Source organism: Cajanus cajan, chromosome 9, assembly GCF_000230855.2.
Source record: "Cajanus cajan strain Asha chromosome 9, NIPB_CcT2T_4, whole genome shotgun sequence".
Lineage (NCBI taxonomy): Eukaryota > Viridiplantae > Streptophyta > Magnoliopsida > Fabales > Fabaceae > Cajanus > Cajanus cajan.
Genome location: NC_138525.1, coordinates 39,509,482 through 39,524,278, shown reverse-complemented (window position 1 = coordinate 39,524,278; position 14,797 = coordinate 39,509,482). Strand labels below are relative to the sequence as shown.

At 38.8% G+C, this 14,797-nt stretch overlaps 1 non-coding gene across 1 annotated transcript; it reads right to left on the bottom strand.

Annotated features, from left to right (window-relative positions):
- Positions 1–5,476: 5,476 nt before the first annotated feature.
- Positions 5,477–5,583, bottom strand: LOC145952237 (small nucleolar RNA R71). The gene has a single exon (XR_014429916.1). It is a non-coding gene; the product is annotated as a small nucleolar RNA R71 (small nucleolar RNA).
- Positions 5,584–14,797: the final 9,214 nt, after the last annotated feature.

Genomic DNA, 14,797 nt, shown 5'->3' with positions numbered 1-14,797 from the left:
CCCCCTTTTATTGAAGGAATGAAAGATGATCACAAATGTTGCAAATACAAAAGCCCCGCAAGAAACTCATTGAGAGGGCAACACAAAGATTAGGGCAAGGTTAGCTAGGAGACCCACAAACAAAAAGGGTAGCCTAGGCAAAAGTGAGGATCAAAAGAAAATGTCCGCTAGGGAACACATCTCAAGTAACCTAGGCAAAAGTTAGGACAAAGCAGCATCCCGAGCTGAAAAACCGAAAGGTGGCTCGAGAAGATCATTTAATCAATATGCAATCCCAAGTCATCGTTTAACTTTGAAGGAAATAATAAGCTAATGCGGAAAATGATTTCCTCACTTTGAATGTGCTTGTTCATCAGCCTAAACCACTACCCTACCTCGGCCAGCCATTCTTCTGTAAACCATTTTTTAAAAAAAATCCTTTCTAACAAAACTTTCACAAAAAAAAATGTATATATCCCCTTCTTCTCATTCCTCTTGACCTACATGGCATTAAGATAAATTTGAGAGATACACGGAATATGCACAGTGAACACTCACAAGGAAAAGATGGAGGTGTCCTAGAACAGAGTCTAGGTACACCTGATCTAAGGGCTAACATATCATATCCGGTACAAGCGAGAGGGCTAAACTACACAAACCTCAGGTTCAGGAAGCAACATTGAATTCGACAAGACCAAAGGCTAACAATCCATGTCATTGATCAATGCACATAGATTAATTTCTTGAAAGTAAGAATAAATTTGCATTTTAAGCATTAGCATAAAAGCATCATTGTATAACATGCATATGGCCCAAGTGTGCATAAAAGGGTATAAGCTCAAAAACAAAACAAAAATTGAAAAAAACCAATCCATTCCTGCTTTGCATTTTCTTTTGCATGTCGCAACCCGAAAATTTCCGATCTCACGACTAATGGTTTAGACATCCTTTTAAAAGTCTCATTAATCAAGGAATGCCCGGACACCAGACTAATCCTTAATTAATGGTTTTGAAAATAGGTTCATGGAGTCGTCACCAATATTTTACTCAAAACATTGGAAAAAGAAAAGGTTTTTAAAAATCCAATAATGGCCTTGATAACCAGAATTGGGTTCGGGGGTAGGTTACGTGTAGGGAAGGTATTAAGCACCCCTACAACGCCCTTAATTAGTACCCTATGACGAAGTTAACATTATAAATAATAATAATATAAATATTAAATCCCCTTTTATTGATGACTATTTACATGCTTGAAATTTAAATTAAACAATTGACTCTAAAATATCTACATGATTGTTTTTATTATAAAAATAAATATCAAAAGTAAGAAATAAAAGAGAGAGAAAAAGTTTAATTGAAATACCTCGTAACAAGCTTTGTTAAATCTTCCGATATGGAAATTCTAGGTACTTTGTGGCAACCCTTCACACTACAATGCCTCACAAAATCCCAAGAAATACAAAAGAGAGAGGGAGAGAGAAAAAGAGAGAAATTTCATGCTCTAAGGAGTCTGGACGAAATTTTTGGAGTCCTGAGAAATGAGCCCCAGCTGTCTATTTATAGACTTCAGAAAGGGTCTAGAATGTCCCGTTCCAAAATCGGAACGGCCCGTTCTGGATATGGCCGTTGTGGGTTAAATTTGTAACTGGAACAGCCCGTTTTAAAATTGGAACGGCCTGTTCCAGAGACATAATTAACACATACTTGGCTGTACTGGAACGGGCGTTCCGGACAAGGTTCTTTAGGCTTGTTTTATAACTTGGAACGGCCCGTTCCAGTTTAGGAACGGCCCGTTCCAGTTATAGGTTTAGCCCTCTTTTGAAGAGTTTGGAACGACCTGTTCCAATCTTGGAACGGCCCGTTCCAATCTAGGAACAGCCCGTTCCAAATTAGGGTTGATGGCTCTTTTAAAAACTTGGAACGGCTCGTTCCAAATTGGGAACGGCCTGTTCCAGTTTTCGGAACAGCCCGTTCCAGTCTTTTAAAATTAGCTTAATGGGCCTTCTAAAGTCCTATCTTGTCATTTGCATGCTTCGGGAGCTCCTTCCCTTCGTAACAGAGGTCCATTCCCTTGTTTGTATGCCCCCCAGACGAAATTGGGTGTCTACATTGCATTCTTGCATTCTTTGAGTGTGTCTATCCATCAGTTGGAGGAATCAAGAGGCCGAAGCACTCGTAAAAAAGATCAACAGCTAGATAGTTCCTTAAGAGCCAAGATCATGTTAAAAAAAACCTAGCCCCAACTAGGGCATTCCATACAAGTGGTTTCATATAGCCACCAAGAAAAGAAAGACACATCAATAGCAAGATGGGATAGAACCGGACGAGGAAGAATAATCAAGCCTATAAGCATGAAAAGGCCATCACGCCTTACTTATTCACCAAATGAAGGATAATCCAAGAGACTGCGAAGACCACCAGGAATGGTTTCCTCACCAAAGCCAAGAGTGGCTTCCAAAATAATACTCATCAATAAAGATTCATCAAATAACATCATCGAAATGGATCCCTCCACCAATGATGACAATAAAGAGCAAAAGCAACAACCTGAGAAAAAGGCAAGCTTCGTAAATGTTGAAAAAAAACTGAAGCATTTAGAAAAATAGCAAAAAAGGAAAGCTTTAAACATGAAAAAACTGAAGCTAAAAAATGAAATTAAAAAAAAACCCTACCACAAGCAGACGCCTGGAGAGGCATCACAATACTTACATGGTAGGGGCAGCACCAGAATCTCTGTCACCCATTTACTCCTTTGCCCACCATCACAAGGGCACCACCTACCAGCAATCATCGTCTTCATCAAACGTCCTCCCAAAGTAAAGGGGCAATCACATCATCAACATCAACAGGCAGCCTGTAGAGGCCAGACATAATAATACTCATCATTTACTCCTTTACCCACCATCACAAGGGCACCACCTACCAGCAATCCTCGTCTTCATCAGACGTCCTCCCAAAGTAAATGGGCAATCACATCATCAGCATCAGCAGGCAGCTTGGAGAGGCCAGGCATAATAATACTCAGCATTTACTTCTTTACCCACCATCACAAGGGCACCACGTACCAGCAATCCTTGTCTTCATCAGACATCCTCCCAAAGAAAAGGGGCAATCACATCATCAGTATCAGAAGGCAGCCTGGAGTGGCCAACTATAACAATACTCAGCATTCAGCAGGCAGCCTGGAGAGGCCAAACATAACAATACTCAGCATTTAGTAGGAAGCCTGGAGAGGCCAGGCATAACAATACTCACCATTCAGCAGGTAGCCTAGAGAGGCTAGGCATAACAATACTCACCATTCAGCAGGCAACCTGGAGAGGCCAGGCATAACAATACTCAACATTCAGCAGGAAGCCTGGAGAAGCCAAGCATAATAATACTCCCTCTTAAACAAGCTACAAATAAAGGGAAACATTATCACAAGAGAAACAATGGAGCTTCTACTCGAAGACTGAAGATCAAGTCTACAGTTTGTCAACCTTGTTACCCAATAGAGTACGCAACTGATGTTGTGTATTTTACTCGTATTTTAGCACTTTAATTCACAAGAATTCATAGCATAATCATGCATATCTTTCATGTTTTTAATAAATTTTTATATCATTTTCCTATTTTATGCTTTTCTTGGTATGTGTTGTGTTTTCTCTGAGCAGGATCAAGATTTAAGAATTAAAGAGGAAATGCTGAGCTACAGGGAAAATCACGGCCGTGATTCTAAATCACGCCCGTGATTCACCAGAGAAAATCACGGCCGTGACTCCCAATCACACCCGTGAACGCCACTGACCCTTCATAGATGTGCTCCAGAGAAGATCACGGTCGTGATTCTCAGTCACGGCCGTGATTCACTTCGCGTCCCAGCTTTTTAAGTTTTATGTTTTATTTTTATTTTTGTAATTTTTATCTTGGTAGTTTTACCTTTTTACCCTTTTAGGTTATAAATTAGATGAGGTTAGCCTAGAACAGGACTTTTGTTTTCCGGAGACAGTCTTTTAGTTTTCGACACTTGGAGAAGGTTGGGCGCCTGTGCCATCGACTCGAAGGTTTACTTTTCTTTTATTCTTTTCTTCTTGGAGAACTACTATGAACTCCTGTGAGTAGTATCCCTTTTTCTGGGATCAGGGCTTAGCCTCTGAGAACCTCTTTATTAATGCATTATTCAGTTTCTTAATTTTATTCCAATTCTTGATCTGTTCTTTTATATTTTATATATGAACTTTAATATTATTGTTTTCATAATAACATTAATTAAGGATGAACTGAGAGGAGAACTTGATTATAATTATGATAAACATTTAATCTTAATTTTCATAATCATAGATAATTAGGGATGAACTGAGAGGAGAACCTAATTATCGGAACCTAAAGGAATAGACTTGAGTGTTAAATCACGAGAGTAGATTTAAGCTTTCGAGGAGCAATAGATTAACAAAGATCTTAACGGGTTTAATTGAACGCAATTACCACGAGAGTAGGGATTAATTTTAATTAAACACGTCCTCGTAGCCTGAGAAGGTGCAAGGATTAAATTAGGTTAAGACTACCTTCAAGATGGAATAGAATTAATTAATGAAAATAATAATTCAATAATGTTGGAACTCTTTGTGCGAACCCTAGATTCCCGGAAATCTCCTTATCTTATCTTAAAGTTTTATCTTATTCATTAATTGCATTACTATCTCTTTTACCTTCAAATCTGATCTTATCATCTCAAAACAGAAATTCCATCTGTTTTAAAATTCAAATTAAAATACTAGTAATTCTAGGTCAAACACGTAGTCCCTGTGATTCGATATTTATTACTTGACGACAACCGTACACTTGCGGTTTTTCACACAACAAGTTTTTGGCGCCGTTGCCGGGGACTACGTCTCTTGATTTAAATTACAATTATTTTAATTCGAATTTAAAAAAAAAAAAAAAAAAAAATTAAATAAATAAATAATTTTTTTTTTTTAGTGTTTAATTCTCCAATTCAGATTTCACGGGTCACTTTCTTTTTTTTTTGCAGTGCCTTAGGGTTAATGCAAAAGAGATCTCTACGTCTTGGGAAACCAACACCACTTGATCCTGAGATTGAAAGAACTCTCCTGAGAAGGAAAAGAAACCTTTCTAGAGAATTTGACATGGCTGCACAACGAGATAATTTACCGCTTCGGGATTACTCTGCACCCGTAGCTCGTGGGATACCTGGAGGGGAGATGCGAACTGGAGCTACTGTACCAGCTTCTCTGGTGAATATGCTCAAACAGAACACCTTTGGAGGACTACCATCAGAAGATCCTAATGACCACTTAGAGGGGTTCTTGGAAATCTGTGAGACCCAGCAATTTGATGATGAAGTTTCTGATGGAATGCGACTCCGCTTATTCTCACTCACCTTGAGAGATAAGGCAAAGGTGTGGCTAAGAACAGTGCCTAGAGAAAAGATAGCAACTTGGAATTATGTGAAAGAGCTTTTCTAGAGAAATTCTTTCCTCCTTCTAAAACTAAAGAATTGAGGAAGAAAATCACTAATTTCCAACAAGGCACTGGAGAGACTATTTATGAAGCATGGGAGCGGTTCAAGGGATATCTTCAAGCATGCCCACAACATGGCTTCAACCGTTGGCTTACCATCCAATTTTTCTTTGAAGGATTGGACCAACAAAGCACCATGATATTAGACTCAGCAGCTGGAGGATCTTTCATGGGGAAACCTATTAATGACTGCATGATTATTTTGGAAAATGTAGCCTCAAATCACAGCCAATACAGTGAAAGAGAAGTCACAGCAAGGAAAGGAACTCCGGGGCGATATGAAGTGAACAATATTGAGTTACTCTTAGCAAAATTTGATACTCTTAATCAAAGGTTAGACAAGATGGAAAAAGCTAAGGTTAATTCAGTGGCTACAAATCAAGTATGTGACCTTTGTAGGGAACAAGGGCACACTGCAGTAGATTGTACCTCAATTTTTACTGGAGAAGAAGAAGATACTACTGAACAAGTGGCAGCTTCTCATAATTTCTATGACACTCCTCGAAGAGAGAAGAGTAATCCATATTCCAACACGTACAACCCTGGTTGGAAGAATCATCCTAACTTTTCTTGGAAGAATAACCCAGTTCAAGGAACTAGCAATCAGCAACCTAATTTCCGTCCGTCCAATCACTTCATTAATGGGGAAGGAAATCCAGTACAGACACCCTCAATTCAACAAAGTGTTTCAAGATTAGAAAACCTTATGGAGAATTTTATCACTAATCAAAAACAGACCAATGATTCAATGGCAAATTCTATTCAAAACCTTGCTGTCAAGGTTGAGAATATTACTCTCCACAACAAGATGCTGGAAAATCAAATTGCACAGTTGATGCCTAGTTCAAACAATTCTCCAGGTAAGTTCCCAGGTAAAACAGTTGCAAACCCAGCTGAAAATGTTAATGCTGTTACTTTAAGGAGTGGGAAGAAATTAGACAGACCTGTGTCTAATCAAAATGATAATATTGAGATTGATGAAGACGCTTCTCCTATGGTTGAAAAACCTGAAAAGGAGAGATTAGAAAAAGAAAAAGTATCTTCATCAAAGCCTCAAACTGTTTATCACCCCCCAATTCCTTTTCCTCAAAGGTTAGCAAGGACTAAACTTGATAGACAATTTGAAAAATTTTTAAATATGATCAAACAAGTGTATGTAAACATTCCATTTGTAGAAGCTCTACAACAGATGCCTACATATGCTAAATTTCTTAAGGATCTTTTAGCTAACCGAAGGAAATTGGATGATAGAGAGACTGTTACATTGATCCATCATAATTTGCCCAAAAAACTTAAGGATCCTGGTAGTTTCTCTATACCTTGTCTCATTGGAAATCTAAGGTTTGAAAAAGCCTTATGTGACCTTGGGGCAAGTATCAGTTTAATGCCTTTATCAATTTGCAAGAAATTAGATATGGGAGAATTAAAGCCTACAGCAATGTCAATCCAGTTAGCAGATAGATCTATAAAATATCCCATAGGAATTTTAGAAGATGTTCCAGTTAAGATAGGTAAATTTTTAATTCCGGGAGATTTTGTTGTTTTAGAAATGGAAGAGGACAAACAAATACCAATCATACTAGGTAGACCATTTTTGGCTACAGCAGGCGTGATAGTAGATGTCAAACATGGAAAATTGTCCTTATCCATTAATGATGAAACAATGGAATTTAATATTGCTAAATCTGTTAGACAACCTTCTCTTGAAAATATTTGCTGCAGGGTTGATATATTGCCTAAAGACATGGAGGAAGAAGTCATGAGATCTATTTTGAGGGATCCCTTGGAGAATTTTCTAGTTGGAGGAAAGCACATAGATCTTGAGGGGATTCAACCTAATTATGCTTGCTTGATCGATTCAAGTCCCCCGTGTAAAGAAAAAGATCCTCTAGTAGAAAGTCTTCTTGAGCCTTCAACAGATTGGGGTTAGGAGGATGTACGCATTTCATTAATTTTATTCCAAAAAAAAATAAAAAAAAAAATAATAATAATAATAATAATAATAAAAAAAAAAAAAATTTCAGAGTTTCAGAGAGAATCACGACCGTGATTCTAAATCACGGGCGTGATCTTCTCTGGAAAATTTTTGGAAAATTTTTTGGGAAAACCCAGAGAGAATCACGACCGTGATTCTAAATCACGGGCGTGATCTTCTCTGGAAAATTTTTGGAAAACCCCAGAGAGAATCACGACCGTGATTCTAAATCACGGGCGTGATCTTCTCTGGAAAATTTTTGGAAAACCCCAGAGAGAATCACGGCCGTGATTATAAATCACGGGCGTGATCTCCTACAGATACAGCCCGTGATTTTTGAAATTCCACTTTCCCTTATATATTCTTCCCCCTCCTTTTACATTCTCACTTCTCTCAAACCTACGACCCATTCTCTCTTTTCTTCTCTCCCAAACCCTAGCTTCTCACTTCTTCTTCCTCTTCTTCCCTCTTCCTCCCACATTCACTCCTTCCGTTCATCCATGGCTCCCAAGCGCACCCGTACCGTTGGTTCGTCCTCCACCGCTTCCGATACCCACAGTTACGAGGAAGAAGCAAGTGAAATTCCGCAACTTCCTCCGAGGTTCTATCGGAACGATGAACAGCGTGAGCGGAACGAGGTATTACGCTTCCGCACTATCCATCCTACCAGGTATCTCGACTTCCCATTTATTCGTAAGTTGGGTTTACGTGCTGATATCAATTTCATGTTAACTAACATTGGGTGGACAACCTTTGCTACCATGCATAATGATGTTGTTTATCCTCGACTAGTTCTTGAGTTCTTGAGCTCTCTCCACACGGAAATATTATCTGGGCCAAATTGTTCTGAAGGGTTGATTTCTTTCCGTATGTTTAACCAAGAACACGAATTAACCCTAGCTCAGTTCAATAATATTTTTGGATTTCCCACTGGAGGGAGCACGAGAACCCCAAGTTCTTTCAACCCTGGTTCTTTTTGGTACAGTTTGACAGGTACAAGTAATTGGGTCGCTGGAAAATGTAATTCCTCTGCTTTCCGCCATCCCGCCATCCGTATTATGCACCGCTTTATTGCCTCTACTGTTTTGGCCCGAGGTGATTCTGAAGGAAAGGTTCGTTTGAGCGACCTTTTACTTTTATGGGCTATGATGGAAAACAGAGAGGAGTCTATTGATTCTGGCAGTCATTTGGCACGACAGTTCCAGAGTATTTCCAATACCAGCCACGGTGCGATTGTGAATGGCGGCCTCATTACCACTATAGCCAAACACCTTGGCTATCACGCTTGGCTGGACCAGTTAGAACCACTCCCTGGAAGCCGTACTATTAATTTTGCTACCTGCTCTTCTATGAACTGCATTGCGAAAGATGAAGATGATAAATACTACTTTGTAGTAACCCAGTCGGGAGTGCACCACCAGTTACCAAATCCAACATACACCGTGAAGAACCGGGCTACCTGGCAGTTTCCACTGGAGCCATTAGAGGACCGACCTCCAGCAGCTGAGGAAGCGGCTCCTGCAGATGAGGAAGCAGCTCCTGAACAACCCCCTCTACATCCTGGACCTGAGGTGGACAATGCTGCTATCCTAGCAGCTATTCAATCAATGGATAACCGGCTGCAACAAATGGATGAACGCCAGCAGCATTATAATTACATGGTTGATCAAATGTATAAATGGCACATTCAACGGTATCCAGATGATTTTCCACCACAGTGAGATCTTTCTTATTCCTTATTTTACTCTGATGCTTAGGGACAAGCATTCCTTTCTGTTGTGGGTTGGTTGCATATTCATGCATTTTATAATTGTGTCAAAATAATCTATCATGCATTCATTAGCTCTTTGCTTCGGGACAAGCAAATCTTTAAGTTTGGGGTTAGGAGGATGTACGCATTTCATTCATTCATGCAAAGTAAAAAAAAAAAAAAAATAAAATAAAATCATGCATATATACATATTCAGTTAATCCCAGCTTGAATTTGTGTTTGAAAAGTAAATATTTTTAATGAAATTGTTCGTCTTTGAAAACACTGAATGTGATGAATTGAATCTTGAAGTCTCAGAACAAAAGGTTGAAAAATTAGCTGGTTTTGTGGCTAGCACTTGGTTCTTAGTATTGAGACTTGAAATGATCGAGAATTATAAAAATAGTCTCTTGAAGATAAATTCTTTTTAATTCGTGCTTAAAAGCTTTTGGGGGGTAAAAAAAAAAAAAAAAAAAAAAAAATCACCTAGCACCCCTTTGAGGTCATAGGTTAGAGGGAGAATATTCTTAACCTTAGAAAACTAAGGGAACTAATTAGCTACTGGGGAATTGTTTAGTAAAATAGCTAGACCCCCTTTGAGGCTACGTGTTCTTGAAATTATCATCCTCTCTACACTGATTGGCTACTGGGGAAATGTTTTTGGTGAGACAAAAACAAAAATAAAAATATTACCCCTATTTGTGTCACAAGCATTGAAAAATTATTTCTGTTAAATTATCTTCGTTTGACTAATGAGCTTTACAAGATTTGACATCATGAAACTCTTAGAAACTAAGAGTTGGCGCTAGTAATGAAAGATTAAGATTCTAATTGGACCTTGTGAGACTAAGAGTGAAGATTTTAAATGCTCAGTTAATTCTTGACGATTCTTTTTTTTCAAAGTGCTAATTATTGTTTGAGGACAAACAAAAGTTCAAGTTTGGGGTTATTTGATGTTGTGTATTTTACTCGTATTTTAGCACTTTAATTCACAAGAATTCATAGCATAATCATGCATATCTTTCATGTTTTTAATAAATTTTTATATCATTTTCCTATTTTATGCTTTTCTTGGTATGTGTTGTGTTTTCTCTGAGCAGGATCAAGATTTAAGAATTAAAGAGGAAATGCTGAGCTACAGGGAAAATCACGGCCGTGATTCTAAATCACGCCCGTGATTCACCAGAGAAAATCACGGCCGTGACTCCCAATCACACCCGTGAACGCCACTGACCCTTCATAGATGTGCTCCAGAGAAGATCACGGTCGTGATTCTCAGTCACGGCCGTGATTCACTTCGCGTCCCAGCTTTTTAAGTTTTATGTTTTATTTTTATTTTTGTAATTTTTATCTTGGTAGTTTTACCTTTTTACCCTTTTAGGTTATAAATTAGATGAGGTTAGCCTAGAACAGGACTTTTGTTTTCCGGAGACAGTCTTTTAGTTTTCGACACTTGGAGAAGGTTGGGCGCCTGTGCCATCGACTCGAAGGTTTACTTTTCTTTTATTCTTTTCTTCTTGGAGAACTACTATGAACTCCTGTGAGTAGTATCCCTTTTTCTGGGATCAGGGCTTAGCCTCTGAGAACCTCTTTATTAATGCATTATTCAGTTTCTTAATTTTATTCCAATTCTTGATCTGTTCTTTTATATTTTATATATGAACTTTAATATTATTGTTTTCATAATAACATTAATTAAGGATGAACTGAGAGGAGAATTTGATTATAATTATGATAAACAATTAATCTTAATTTTCATAATCATAGATAATTAGGGATGAACTGAGAGGAGAACCTAATTATCGGAACCTAAAGGAATAGACTTGAGTGTTAAATCACGAGAGTAGATTTAAGCTTTCGAGGAGCAATAGATTAACAAAGATCTTAACGGGTTTAATTGAACGCAATTACCACGAGAGTAGGGATTAATTTTAATTAAACACGTCCTCGTAGCCTGAGAAGGTGCAAGGATTAAATTAGGTTAAGACTACCTTCAAGATGGAATAGAATTAATTAATGAAAATAATAATTCAATAATGTTGGAACTCTTTGTGCGAACCCTAGATTCCCGGAAATCTCCTTATCTTATCTTAAAGTTTTATCTTATTCATTAATTGCATTACTATCTCTTTTACCTTCAAATCTGATCTTATCATCTCAAAACAGAAATTCCATCTGTTTTAAAATTCAAATTAAAATACTAGTAATTCTAGGTCAAACACGTAGTCCCTGTGATTCGATATTTATTACTTGACGACAACCGTACACTTGCGGTTTTTCACACAACAGCAACCAATGTTCAACTGCTCTAAAGGGTGAAGATATGAGAAAATACACCTATCCAAGGGAAACAACGCAGTGTAGACACCCAATTTCATCCGGGGGGCATACAAACAAAGAAATGGACGTCTATCATCAAAGAATTGGAGCTCCCAAGCATGTAAACAATAGGACAAGACATCAGAAGGCTTAAAGCCCAAGTACATTGGTTTTAGTGGCCCGGAACGGGCTGTTCCAAAAGCGGAATGGGTTGTTCCAAGCCACAAAAAAGGGTGTAAAAACCTAGTCTGGAACGGGCCGTTCCAAAACCAGAACAGGCCGTTCCAAAACCAGAACGGGCCATTCCAGACCAGGTAAAAGGCCTAAAAATAATAGGCTGGAACGGGCCATTCCTAAGCCAGAACGGGCCGTTCCAATCTCCTAAAAAAGGGTTAAAAACCTTAACTGGAACAGGCCGTTCCTAAACTGGAACGGGCCGTTCCAAGTTAAAAAAATGGCCTAAAATATCTTCTTTGGAACGGCCGTTCCAGTCTACCAAATCACATCTTAATCTCACTTCTAGAACGGTCCGTTCCGATTTCAGAACCGGCCGTTCTAGTATACGAAATTTATACGTAATGGCCAGATCCAGAAAGGGCCGTTCCGATTTTGGAACGGGCCATTCTAGACCCTTTATGAAGTCTATAAATAGACAGCTTGGGCACAGTTCTCAAGACCCCCAAAAATTTTGTCCAGCACTCCTTAGAGCTCAAAATTTCTCTATTTTTTTCTCACCCTCTCTCTTTTGTAATTCTTGAAATTTTGTGAGGCATTGTAGTGTGAAAGGTTGCCACAAAGCATCTAAAATCTTCCTGTTTTGAAGATTCAATAGAGCTCATTCAAGAGGTATTTCATTAATCTCTTATTCTCTTTTATTATTTATTTCTTATCTGTAATTAATATTGTTATAATAAAAATAATCATGTAGACATTTTAGGGTTCACCGTGTAATTTAATTTTCATGTAAATAATCATTAATAAAGGGGATTAAATATTTAAATTATAATTCTTATTACGTTATCTTCATCATAGGGTACCGATTAAGGGCGTTGTAGGGGTACTTAATACCTTCTCTACACGTAACCGACCCCCAAACCCAATTCTGGTTATCAAGGCCATTATTGGACTTTTAAAAAACCTTTTCTTTTTCCAATGTTTTGAGTAAAACATTGGTGGCGACTCCATGAACCTATTTTCAAAACCATTAATTAAGGATTAGTCTGGTGTCCGGGCATTCCTTAATTAATGAGATTTTCAAAAAGATGTCTAAACCATTAGTCGTGAGATCAGAAATTTTCGGGTTGCGACACGCAGAAGCACCAAAGAGATAAAGAGAAGACCTGGACAAAATGTCTACGTCTTTAGTTGCCTTTTGAAAAGCAACACATTACTATTCCAAAGGACAAGTAAAGAGGGGCAGCTGTAGACACCCAATTTCGTTCGGGGGCATACAAACAAAGAAATGGAGGTCTATTATCAAGGAAAGGAACTCCCAAAGCAGGAAGACATAAAGACAGGACATCAGAGGGCCAAATGCCCAAAACAAATAGTTTTAGTGGCCCGGAACAGGCTGTTCCAAAATCAGAACGTGCCATTCCCAAATCTGGAACGGGTCGTTCCTAAATTGGAACAGGCCGTTCTGAGCCACCTAAAAGGCTTAAAGACTCTTGGTTGGAACAGGCCGTTCCAGACCAGAACGGTCCGTTCTAAACCAATCAAAAGGCCTAAAAAGCTTGGTATGGAACGGGCCGTTCCTAAACCAGAACAGGTCGTTCCAAACTGTTAAAAAGGCCTGAAAACCTAGTATGGAACAGGCCGTTCTAAGCAAGGGAATATAGTGATAATCTCAACTCCAGAATGGGCAGTTCTCAAACACATGAGCAGAAACTACATTGCATGCATGAGGTAGGGGCATATGGAAGGGCGTTACACAAAAAAAATGGAATAAATAAAAGAATCATTCCTATCTTGCATTTTCATTGCATCCATGCATCCATGCATTCTACTTGTTATGGGTCAGAAGGAGCTATCAGGACAAAGCACTCGTTAAAGCAAAATATCCTAGCATGAGGCAAGTAGTGGCAAACGACAACACCAAGTGATTCTATGTGCCAACTAAGCAAAGACATATCAACAGTGGAATAGGATAGAATCGACCAAACAAGCAAGTCTATAAGCATGAAGAGGCCATCGCGCCTTACTCCTCAACTAAATGAAGGATGATCCAAAAAATGCCAAGACCAGGAACGACTTCCTAACCAAAGCCAGGAGTGGCTTCCAAAATAATACTCATCAATAAAGATTCAACAAATAACATCATCGTGAGAATAGATCCCTCCATCAATGATGATAAAAAAAAAAGCAAAAACAACATGAGAAAAAGGCGAGCTTCGCAAATATTGAAAAAGCCGAAGCATTTAGAAAAATAGCAAAAAAGGCAAGCTTCAAACATGAAAAAGTCGAAGCTAAAAAATGAAATTCAGAAAAAACCCTACCACAAGCAGACGCCTGAAGAGGCATTACAATACTCACATTGACAAGAACAATACCAAACTCTTATCAACCTACCACAAAAAGACGCCTGGAGAGGCATCACAATACTCACATGGCAGGGGCAGCACCAGAATCTCTGTCAAGCATATACTCCTTTTCCCACCAGCACAAGGGCACCACTTACCAACAATCCTCGTCAAGGGGCAATCACATCATCAGCACCAGCAGATGGCCTGGAGAGGCTATGAAAATACTATGGCCTGGAGAGGCTTTGAAAATACTACGGCCTGGAGAGGCTATGAAAATATTACGGCCTGGAGAGGCTACAAAAATACTATGGCCTGCAGAGGCTATGAAAATACTACGACAACAAATAGGGTTACCTACCTTCACCATGGGCCGGCTGAAGCCCTAAATATCAGTCCAGCCTAGAGAGGCTGAGCTCAGAATATACTCCTTCTTTAACAAGCTACAAATAAAGAAACACACTACCATGAGACAAGCAGAAGCAGTAGGAAGCATCTACATCAAGACTAGAAGCTTAGATGTTTCGATTTACTATCCTTATCACCCGACGGAGCATATAAACCAACACTCAGTTGCTCTTAGGGATAAGGATACAAAGAAACACCATCTACCCGAAGGAAATGGTGTGGGGCATCTACACTGCTGAAGTAAAGGAGAAGATTTGGACATAGAAAGTGACATAGGGCATTCACATGGATCTTGAAGCCTAGATGGTTCACCATCCTTGACAC